Raw genomic sequence first — 11,503 nt, 5'->3', positions numbered from 1 at the left:
TACACATATGTAGCAGATGTGCAGATTGGGCTTTCCATGGTCACATTTAATAAAACCTACCCTGTTATCTGATTTATATTTTCCTGGAAACAAATTCACTTTAAAAATCTTTTTTTTCTAATGAAGTTTTGAAGTGTATCCAATGAAGTTTGGAAAAGTAATTCTGATGATCACATTAAAATTACATACTTGATTTTTTTTTTTTAATTTCTCGAAAATTGAGAAAATGGGCTCATTTACATTACCATGTTGTGGTGTAAATTTTTCAAAGTTTATTGTTTTTTGTAACTTTTTTAAAAACTATAGTATCAAAAACAATTAAATTGAGGTAATCCACTGGACAGTTGTAACTAGTGATGTGGCAGCCCCATACTGAAGAGGCATACTTGCTTTGAGAAAGCAGAAGCAGGGACTGTAGAGTGTAGAAGGTGGGAGGAACTAAGAAACTTGTGGTCTCTTCTTGATTCAAAAACTTGTTAATAAAATAATTTAAAAACAGACTTGGAATACAGCTCATTAAAATTATCGTGTCACTCTGAAACCAGACCTCCACCATCATGACTCACATGCTTCCCTTCCAGGGAAGTGTCTTTCCCAGTTGGTACTACTCTACTGTCTTAGTGCTCCTACAGCTCTGAAAATGACATCTGAGAAGATGAAGAAACAATTTACAAACAGGCGAATAAAGGCCTGACTACCTCCTAAACAGGTGTGATCCTGAGGAACTTATGTAATGTGGTACATGGCTTTTATGTGACAGGTAATAAAATATTGATAATCCTTAAGTCCAATGTCCCTGATGTCCTGGAGGACCTACCACATGATTAAGAAAGCAGTCTCTGTCTACAAGGAACTTTAGAGGAACCAACTGGATAAGAATGCAAAATTCTGCTTTAGTCTCATGAAGAACAGAATTCACCAGGTGGCTCACTTCTATAATAAGCTATGGAAGTAGTCCCATCCAGTTGGAAATAGGAGTCAACCCCAGCTTTGCTTCAAGTTTCATAAACTATCTCATATACACTATATATATATATATATATATATATATATATATATATGAAGTGCTAAGTAAAAAACAATATAGAGTTTAAAAATTAAACAATACTATTAGCAAACTATACATGTCAGAAGTGACAGAAGAGAAATAGGGAAGAGAGAGAAAGAAAGCATGACCTTTCAGTTAATCACAGAGTTCAGCAAGCAGCTACCAGCAAAAGGTAGCAGGGAATTTTGAGCAACATTGAGGAAAATCACAGAGTAAGTGGAAGAATACTTAGAAGAAAAAAAGGAAAGAATTAATTAAGAGGGGGGACAAAAGAAGAAGATAGAAAAAAAGAATTTTCTCACCAGTGCTGAAAAGCTAATAGGCTCTCCATTGAAGACTTTGAAGGAGATTGCTGTCTCGGGGAAAACATATTGTCCCATTAAGAAGAAGTCCCCCCTTCTGTTTTCTCCTTGTTCATCTCTGAGGCTCTTATCAACCATGTAGAATATCTGCACTCTCAGAACAAGGTGAGGCTGGCTCAATCTTAGTATTTGAACTGAGGAACCACGGGAAGTCAAGGCAAGATTGCCACTGTACTTTGATGTCAGATTAGAATGTGTGTATCTCCCTAGGGGAAAATATACAATTTACAGACATATTCAGCTGTTTAAGAAAAGCCAAGCAAATGTAAGGTCCACCACTGTGAACAAAAATGATGGAAAAATGCCCTCTTGTTTTCTCTCTTGGATAAAAGGACATCAGTATGAAAATCTGGATTTATTATGCAGGTACTGGATGCACAAGGCCATGGTTTTTTAAAATGTGTCAGAGATTCATGTATTAGACTATCCTGAAATCCTATGGAAAATCTTGAATTCTGCCTTAATCCACTGAAGTACAAAACACCCATGACTTCTCATATTGATATTGAGGGATCTTATTCACCAAAGCGTGCACTAAAGCTTAAGAAGGTTCAGTACTTGTTGCTCACATGACAACCAACAATTCAGGGATATGATCAACAGATCATATTATAAGCAAGTCATTCTACAAAACACATTAAATCTAACTCTGTAAGAACACCTGGGTCTAAAAAAATAGGAGGTACTAGGAAACTTGACAAAAACAGAGTTAAAACAGCTTTAAAAGATATTTTGAGCCGGGTAGTGGTGGCACATGCCTTTAATCCCAGCACTTGGGAGGCAGAGGCAGGCAGATTTCTGAGTTCAAGGCCAGCCTGCTCTTCAGAGTGAGTTCCAGGACAGCCAGGCTACACAAAGAAAAACAAACAACAAACAAACAAAGATATTTTGATGATTTTCCATGCCTGGGCATATTGTCCTTGAGATCAGTATGTCCTTTATGTTATATTCCCCCTATCTACTTTTCTTTTTTACTTTTTGTTCTTCCCTGTCCCCTGTCCCCTGTCCCCTGTCCCCTGTCCCCTGTCCCCTGTCGCCTGTCCCCTGTCCCCTGTCCCCTGTCCCCTCTCCCCTCTCCCCTCTTCCCCTTTCTCCCTTCTCCCCCGCTCCCTCTCCCCCTCTCCTCTCTCTCTCCCCTCCTCCTCCTCCTCTTCCTCCTCCTCCTCCTTCTCCTCCTCTTCTTCTTCTTCTTCTCTTCTTCTTCTTCTTCTTCTTCTTCTTCTTCTTCTTCTTCTTCTTCTTCTTCTTCTTCTTCTTCTTCTTCTTCTCTCTCTCTCTCTCTCTCTCTCTCTCTCTCTCTCATACTTTGGGTTTTTGACACATGGCTTCCATGTGTAGCCCTGGAGGTTCTGAAGCTCACACTGCAGACCAGGTTGACCTGTAAATCAGAGATCCTCCTGACTCTGCCTTTGCCTCCAGAGTGCTGGGACTAAGGGCACATTATACACACACACACACACACACACACACACACACACACACACACACACACACGTTGCAAATGGGAGCTTTCTGTTGCCTTTCTGTTGTCCAGTCCTCTTGGTGGGCTGCCCTGTCTAGCCTCAGCAATAGAAGATGTACCTAGCCCTGCAGAGACTTGATGTGCTAGGGTTGACAGATACCCAGTGGGGCCTCCACCCACTCAGAGGGTAAGGTAATGATGCAGATGGGAGAGGGATGGATTGGGAGCAGTGGCAACAACCAGAAGATAAAATTAATAAATTAATTGTTTAATGGGAAAAATAGGAATTCTCCCACTATCATGTATACTGGCAGGTGTGCACCTTATAGGGACATTCAAAATATGATCTCTCACCAGGGTAATGAGAGAACAAAAAAGGGTGCTAGATTTAAGTTTTGTCCACCTGGGAATTAGTAATAATATCTGAAGGCTCATGGTGTAAACTTCTACAAACCCTTAAAATATAAAGAAACAGATTTCTCTTCTGTCCTGTGGGTTCTGATTCCCTGCAGAGATTCTCCCATCATGCTGCCTGTCTCTGGTGCTAGGAAATAAACTCTCACTGCAGCACCTCTTGACGCTATTTTCCTCCATTTATCTATCCACAGTATGTATTAATACCTCTTATAACGAATATAACTGAGAAGCTTGTAAACTACAATAATGACCTTAAATGTAACATTTGATCATGTGACCACAAGTAGCATGAATGTTATGGGTTATACAATAGCTATTTAAAATTGGGTTTAAACTGTCAATAAGACAAAAAGGCCACCAACAGATTGGAAAAGGATCTTTACCAATCCTAAATTCGATAGAGGACTAATATGCAATATATATACAAAGAACTCAAGAAGCTAGACTCCAGAAAATCAAATAACCCCATTAAAAATGGGGCACAAGCTAAACAAAGAATTCTCAACTGAAGAATACCGAATGTCTGAGAAGCACCTGAAAAATATGTTCAATATCCTTAATCATCAGGGAAATGCAAATCAAAACAACCCTGAGATTCCACCTCACAGTAGTCAGAATGACTAAGATCAAAAATTCAAGTGACAACAGATGCTAGTGAGGACGTGGTAAAAGAGAAACACTCCTCCATTGCTGGTAGGATTGCAAGCTAGCACAACCACTCTGGAAATCAGTCAGGCGGTTCCTCAAAAAATTGGACATAGTACAAGAGGAAGATCCAGCAATACCTCTCCTGGGCATATATACAGAAGATGTTCCATATTGTAATAAGGACACATGCTCCACAATGTTCATAGCATCNTTATTTATAAAAGCCAGAAGCAGGAAAGAACCTTGATGTCCCTCAACAGAGGAATGGATACAGAAAATGTGGTACATTTACACAATGGAGTACTACTCAGTTATAAAAAAAATGAATTTATGAAATTCTTAGGCAAATGGATGGATCTGGAGGACATAATCCTGAGTGAGGGAACCCAATCACAAAAGAACACACATGATATGCACTCATTGATAAGTAGATATTAGCCCAGAAACTTAGAGTACCCAAGATACAAGTTGCAAAACACATGAAACTCAAGAAGTAGGAAGACCAAAGTATGGATACTTCGTTCCTTCTTAGAATGGGGAACAAAATACTCACAGAAGGAGTTACAGAGATAAAGTTTGGAGCTGAGACAGAAGGAAGGACCATCCAGAGACTGCCCCACCCAGGGATTCATTCCATAAACAACCACCAAACCCAGACACCATTGCATATGCCAGCAAGATTTTGCTGATTGGACCTTGATATAACTGTCTCTTGTGAGGCTTTGCCAGTGCCTGGCAAATACAAAAATGGATGCTCATAGTCATCTATTGGATGGAACACATGACCTGGAATGGAGGAGCTAGAGAAAGTACCCACGGAGCTAAAGGTGTCTGCAACCCTATAGGAGGAACAACAATATGAACTAACCAGTATGACCAGAGCTCATGTCTCTAGCTGCATATGTACCAGAAGATGGCCTAGTTGGTCATCATTGGGAGAAGAGGCCCTTGGTCTTGCAAAGATTATATGCCCCAGTACAGGGGAATGTCAGGGCCAGGAAGCAGGAGTGGGTGGGTTGGGGAGCAGGGCAGGGGGAGGATATAGGGAACTTTTAGGATAATATTTGAAAGGTAAATGAAAAAAAATATCTAATAAAAACTGTTTTTGGAAAAAATAATATTGGGCTTAAGGTCTGCCTTATAGGAAAAACCAAATACTTGAATACTTGAAGTATGTAGTGTAGCCAAGAACCAAAAGTTTCAAAGCTCACAGACCCCAGGAGTCAACTTACTATTATTTGTGTGTGTGTGTGTGTGTGTGTGTGTGTGTGTGTGTGTGTGTGTGTGTGAAATGGACTCAGTATTTGGCTTTGGACACAGGGGACTGGGCACTTTCTCATAGCAAAGCAGACCTGGCCTCTAGATTTCCCTTGCATCCCTCACCGTTCAGTTTCTGTCTCAATGAAATGCCCATTGGTGAGAGTAGGGTGTTGAAATGTCCCACTGTTACTGTGTGCGTTTTGATGTGTGATTTGAGCTTTACTAAATGCTCCTAAGAATAGCACTGTGTGCTATGGGCCATATGATGAATTAGTCAGAGGACAGTAACCAACTGACTTCTCCTGGTTATGCCCCAAGTGGATGAAAGTTGCAAGGGACTGGTGAGGCAGGTTCTAAGATAGATATATGTTCCTGGGGCTCCTACCTGCCTCCTTGGGAAAGCAAGATGATCCTGGATACCAGCAAGGCTACCAGGAATGCCAGAGATGGCCTTGGGCCAGATGATGGAGGCCTTGTGAAGACAGGCAACTCCCTGCTCTTAGTAAGTGATTTAAATACCCTCCTTTTCTCCAGAAAACAGCTAAACTAGACAAAAGTAAATAGAGAATTGACAACATGCATTAAAAGGACATAACACATTTCTACAAAATATTTTATCTAGCAAAAAAGAATTTAAGTCCTATTTATTAGCACAATGAAGCTTTTAAAAATAGACTACATTCTATGAAACAAAATAGATCCATATGAATTAAAATTTTGAAATCACCCCTTGTATGATATATGACCACAGTACAAAATGACCTTAAAATTGACTGGAAAAATCCAACAGCAATAAAACAACAACAACAACAACAACAACAAAATCAAAGTTAAGGAAATTAATCAACCCATTAAAAATTGAGGGATGTATCTAATATGAAATCTTGTGGAGGTTTTGTCATTTGTTCTATATTGCAATGCTATGTACTAGCTCTCAAAACCTGGTTGCCCACAGAAACAAGAGAATCTTCATCTATACAAGTCATGCTTTTCAAACTTGCCCCAAGTTATCTCTGAATGGTGAATAAAAATGTATACAGCATATCGCTGGACAAAAGAGAGATAGGTGGGATTTGGGTTCCCAGGCTTAGGATCTGAGGAGAGACTAAAAGAGGAGAAGAAAGAAAATGGAGAGAGAACAAGACACCATGGGGTAGGTGAGTTATGAAAACAAGGCCATGAGGGATGGTCAATTGGATTTAAGGGTATCCCAGATGGAATATGACAAGTAATTACTTGAAGTTATTGAAAGGGAAGTAGATATAATAGCTAAGAGAGTAGATATCAGCCCAGATCTAGTGCTTTAAAATTTTATTATAGATAAAAAAGGTTTGGGTCTTTTATCTGGGAACTGAATGATCAAAGACAGGATAGAAACCCCAGTTTGAGGTCTAATATTTTCTACAACAAAATCCAGACATAATTAAACAAGTTTATGATATTGTTGGTATGTGACCTCTATAATACAACAGCCATTAACTACAAAGTACTCATGGCCACTGAACATTTCGTGTCTCAGTTGCAACTAGAGCTTGTAGTTTATAATTTAGGATTTAGGCAAAATTAACACTTATATTATCTTGTATGATTAGTATTAATGTTGTGGGACAGCATTGTTTTAGCATTAAGTTAGCAGTCTTATCAAGGCATTTAGGCTGCTAATTGTTTCATAGGATCTACCTTCTAATCTCTGCTGTAGTAATCACTAGAAGCAACTCAGGCTCCATGCTATTCAGACCTACAATTTATTGAACTGTCAAAAATACTGGTCAATTTGTGGACACTTGATAAATTTTTAGAGTAGCTTGTCTGGTAATCTGATTATAAGTGTCTTTTCTGTCAGTGACCTTTCCCCCTTACATTGATCTTTCAGGTAATGAGGATCCTTCCAAGAAGAATGATGTACCAGCTTAGCAAGGTGAGGATCTTTAGGTCTAGAAGGGGCATCTTCAAATCTCAATCTCATGTAAGAATTGTGCACTGTGTTAATAAAACTGAATAGTAGCCATTAGCTCTAGCCTCATCCCATTAGTTTTATTGTTTTGTGTTTGTCATTTTTATACTTGTTACAATATTTTACTAATTTCTTCCTGGATTCTTCGTTATTTTCCATTTTATTTATGTGTTCTCAGGTATCCTTCTGCTTTGATTTGTAATTATATCACATTTTTATATAGATGAAAATTGAGTAGCTCATATTATAAATTGTTACTGCACAGCATGAAGACATGTAGAAACATTCTAAGCACAGTGGTAAGATATTGCAGTTCCAGACCTTGGAGAGGCAGATACTGGCAGATCAGAGAGTTCACAGTCCACATGATATATCTGACTCTACAAGCTCCAGGCAAATGAGGCTTTTTTCTTGAAAAGAATCCCAAGCAAAAATAAGATAAAGTACTTCTGAGCATAGGCCCTCAAGGTTGACCTATGACATCTGTATCTTCACCTATGTACACACCAAATATGTGCATACACATAGTTATAAGATATCCCCTATTCCATGCACATGAAAAGAAAATAAACTGAGTACTTTAAGCTTCTAAAAATATTTTTATGACTCTTTTATGACTGACAGATATTATATCTTAGAGAATATCCCATGTTCTCTTGGGAAAATGTGAGAGGAGAGGATGCAAAGCAGCAGGAAGGTGACCAACATTCATCTCCCTCTGGGCAACAGAAGAGCCTGAAGGTGTACTGACGACTGTGAAAATCCTCAGGCAGAGGATTGATCACACAGCTGAGGTCCTTGCAGGTTTCTCTCTGTCTCACAGGATGTAAAGTCAAAGAAAGAAACTTCACACTCCCTTCCTCTGCATCCCTGGTCCCAGCTCACAGAACATTTTCCTATCCCATATGATTTTAAATGCTAAGAACCTCTACACTTGTACTACGTAGTACATTAATCTTACCCCCTAATACCTGTAGCATTAGAAATGTAAGTAGCATAAGTGAGAAACTAATTATTTCATTTTAACTTCTTATTCTCTAATACCATATTCTTATCATTTACTGTATGACAGATCTTTAACCAATGATAATCATTAGCCATATCACTATACCAGCCAAGATATGAATTATGAGGACTGTCCTAAAGCACAGACACTACACCAAGCTCCGGAGTGGACCATGTCTCTCATAAACACAATAACTAGGATTTCTGAGACTTACATAGGTTATGGTGCTTCCATAACTTACCACTTTGTCAAACAAACAAAAGTATATTATCAAAAATGGCAGATTTAAAAAAAAAACGACAAACTTGTGCTTCATTTTAAAACCAAATTTGAAAGAGAATTAACAAAATTCCATCAAACTAATCTGTCTGTGTTTGGCATTTTAAAACAAGCTTCCACTAATCTCAAAACTCAGACAGTATTTTGAACCTTGAACAAAGCTTCTCCCACCTTGCTGCACCTGCCTTTCTGATGAAACAATGTATTTTAAACTTCCCTTTATATATGGGTTTCTTTGTTCTCTAAACCATTAAATTTGTTGACACTGCTTCCACATTGGAACACAGAATTTAGGATGACCCAAGTCTGTGTTTCTGAGCAGATGTTTTTTGCTTAATTATTTGTTTGTTTTTATTTATTTCCTGGCATGACTAGAACAGCATCACAGCCAGAATGAGTGTTACTCTCTTGCCAAAGGTGGAAAAAAAGGATGTGTAGTCTTTGCTGACATTAAGACCATTGATCTCCCCAGTTTTTGTAATGATAATCTGTTGGCGCTAGGGAACTTTTTCGTTGGTGTTGCCTTTAGTCGTTCAATTTCTGTTCAATAAGCCATAAATCTAATGTTCTCTCTCTATCCTAGGTTTGTGTTTAATTTCTGTTTTTCACTTTTGGAATTCTGAAATTATCTCTTCATATGAAGAATCCTGAATATCCATGGATTGCAGAATAACTTTAATTTTTTCAAAACCTCTTTTTAATAATGGATCTTAAATGCTTTTACCTCCATTTAAGCATACTACCCAACGGAGATAGTGAAAAGAAAGGATATGGGGAAGTGAATCTGTCTAGAAATGTTCCTGACTGTGTTGTCTAGAAATCACCAGTTCTTTTCACAGGTTAACAGGCAATCCATTGTATTTAATGTATCACTGCACTCTTTGCTCGTGATTTCTTTTTTATAGATGTCAATTAAAATAGATGTGAATGGCAATGGTGATGTGTCAGAGCTGTACTGAGAGACTATTTTCAGATCTAAAATGGTTTGAATGCTGAGTTCATGGTACTGTAATCTGAGAAACTCAAGAATCTCCCACCCCTAATAGGCACCATGGAGAATAGGATTGGTAGAAAATAGCATTGATATTCCTAATCATTTTTCCTTTAGTCATTATCTGTAAAATAATATTTTTCAAAACATTCTTTTTGTAGAATGTAGATTATCATTTTGTAATAAGATGAGAATGTCCAATAACCTATGTGTGGCATTAAAATAACTCTAAGTTCCCTCTCCCCACTGTGGGGCATTTAATCTAAGCTTCCTCCCTTTAGTTCTGAGAGTCTTTCAGCTCCCAGGTCTCTGGTACAATCTGGAGGGTCCCTCCAACCTCATACCTCCTGAGGCCACCTGTTTCCATTCTTTCTGCTGGCTCTCAGGACTTCAGTCCTTTTCCCTCACCCAATACCACATCAGGTCCCTCCCATCCCCCTTTCTCCCCTTCCCCATCCACTTTTGTTCCCAGGTCCCTCCTTCCCTCCATACTTGTGATTGCTTTCTTGTTCTTCCCAAGTGGGACTGAGGCACTTGGGCACTTCAGTTTGTTGACTTTTTGAGCTCTGTGGACTGTATCTTGGGTATTCTGTCCTTTGTTTTGTTGTTATTGTTGTTGTGTTTTTTTTTTTTTTAATATTCACTTATTAGTTAGTGAGCACATACCATTCAGGTCCTTTTGAGTCTGAGTTACCTCACTCACGATGACACTGTCTAGTTACATCATTTGCCTGCAAAAGTCAGGATGCCCCTGTTTGTTTTTAATAGCTGAGTAGTATTCCACTGTGTAAATGAATCACATTTTCTGTATCCATTTGTGATGGTTTGTATATCCTTGGACCAGGGAGTGGCACCATCTGAAGGTGTGGCCTTGTTGGGATAGGTGTGACCTGGTTGGAATAGGTGTGTCACTGTGGGTGTGTGTATAAGATCCTCACCCTAGTTGCCTGGAAGTGAGTCTTCCACTAGCAGCCTTTGGATAAAGACATAGAACTCTTAGCTCATCCTGCGCCATGCCTGCCTGTATACTGCAATGCTCCCACCTTGATGATAATAAACTGGACCTCTGAACCTGTAAGCCAGCCCCAATTAAATGTTGTTGTTGTTGTTGTTTATAAGACTTGCCTTGGTCATGGTGTCTGTTCACAGCAGTAAAACCCTAACTAAGACAGAAGTTGGTACTGGGAGTAGGGCATTGCTGTGATAGGCCTGACCATGCTTTTATTTGAAAGAATGTGGATTTTTGGACTTTGGATTTGGAACTCAGTGGAATTCTTTAAATGGGGCTTAATGGGTCATCCTAGTAGGAATATGGAAGACTTTGTTGCTGGGAGTAATTTGAACTATGTTGACCTGGCCCAAGAGATTTCAAAGGAGAAGAATTTCAGTATGTGGCATAAAGATGGTTTGTGTAGTATTTTGGTGAAGAATGTGGCTACTTTTTGCCCTTGTCTGAAAAGTCTGCCTGAGGTGAAGAGACTTGGATTAATTGCATTAATTGCGTTGACAAAGGACGTTTCAAAAAAACCCAGCAGAGTCTTTGTTCTCTGGTTAAGCCTCACAAAGAGAAGTTTGAACAAGCATAGNAAGCTTAGAAAGGCAAAATATAAAATATATGGTTCAAGTATTAAAGGGGTACCAGGAAGTGAAATGGAACAAAATCCTGTGTTCTAGGAGATAATAGATTAAGGGAGTGGGACCTTGGGGCAAGGTCCTATCCAGCTAAATTAAATCCAGGCATGGTGGTACACATCTTTAATCCCAGGAGACAGGCATGATGATCTCTGCATTCAAGGTCAATCTGCAGAGCAAGATCCAGGATAACCAAGCTTAGGCAGTGAAGGATTTAGAAAACAGAAAGCCAGTGAGAATGTAATAGTACAAGCAGGTCATGTTCTAGTTCCTGCAAGCAGCAGAAGTCGGCAGCTTCAGCCATGTGGCTCTGGCTGTAGAGTTAAGAATGGAAGGAACTTCTGGATATTTGGCCTAGTCGGCCATCAATGGAAAGAGAGGCCCATTGGACTTGCAAACTTTATATGCCCCAATATAGGGGAATGCCAGGGCCAAAAGAATGGG

The sequence above is a fragment of the Mus caroli genome, chromosome 6 (assembly GCF_900094665.2).
Source record: "Mus caroli chromosome 6, CAROLI_EIJ_v1.1, whole genome shotgun sequence".
NCBI lineage: Eukaryota > Metazoa > Chordata > Mammalia > Rodentia > Muridae > Mus > Mus caroli.
This window is presented reverse-complemented; position numbering follows the sequence as displayed.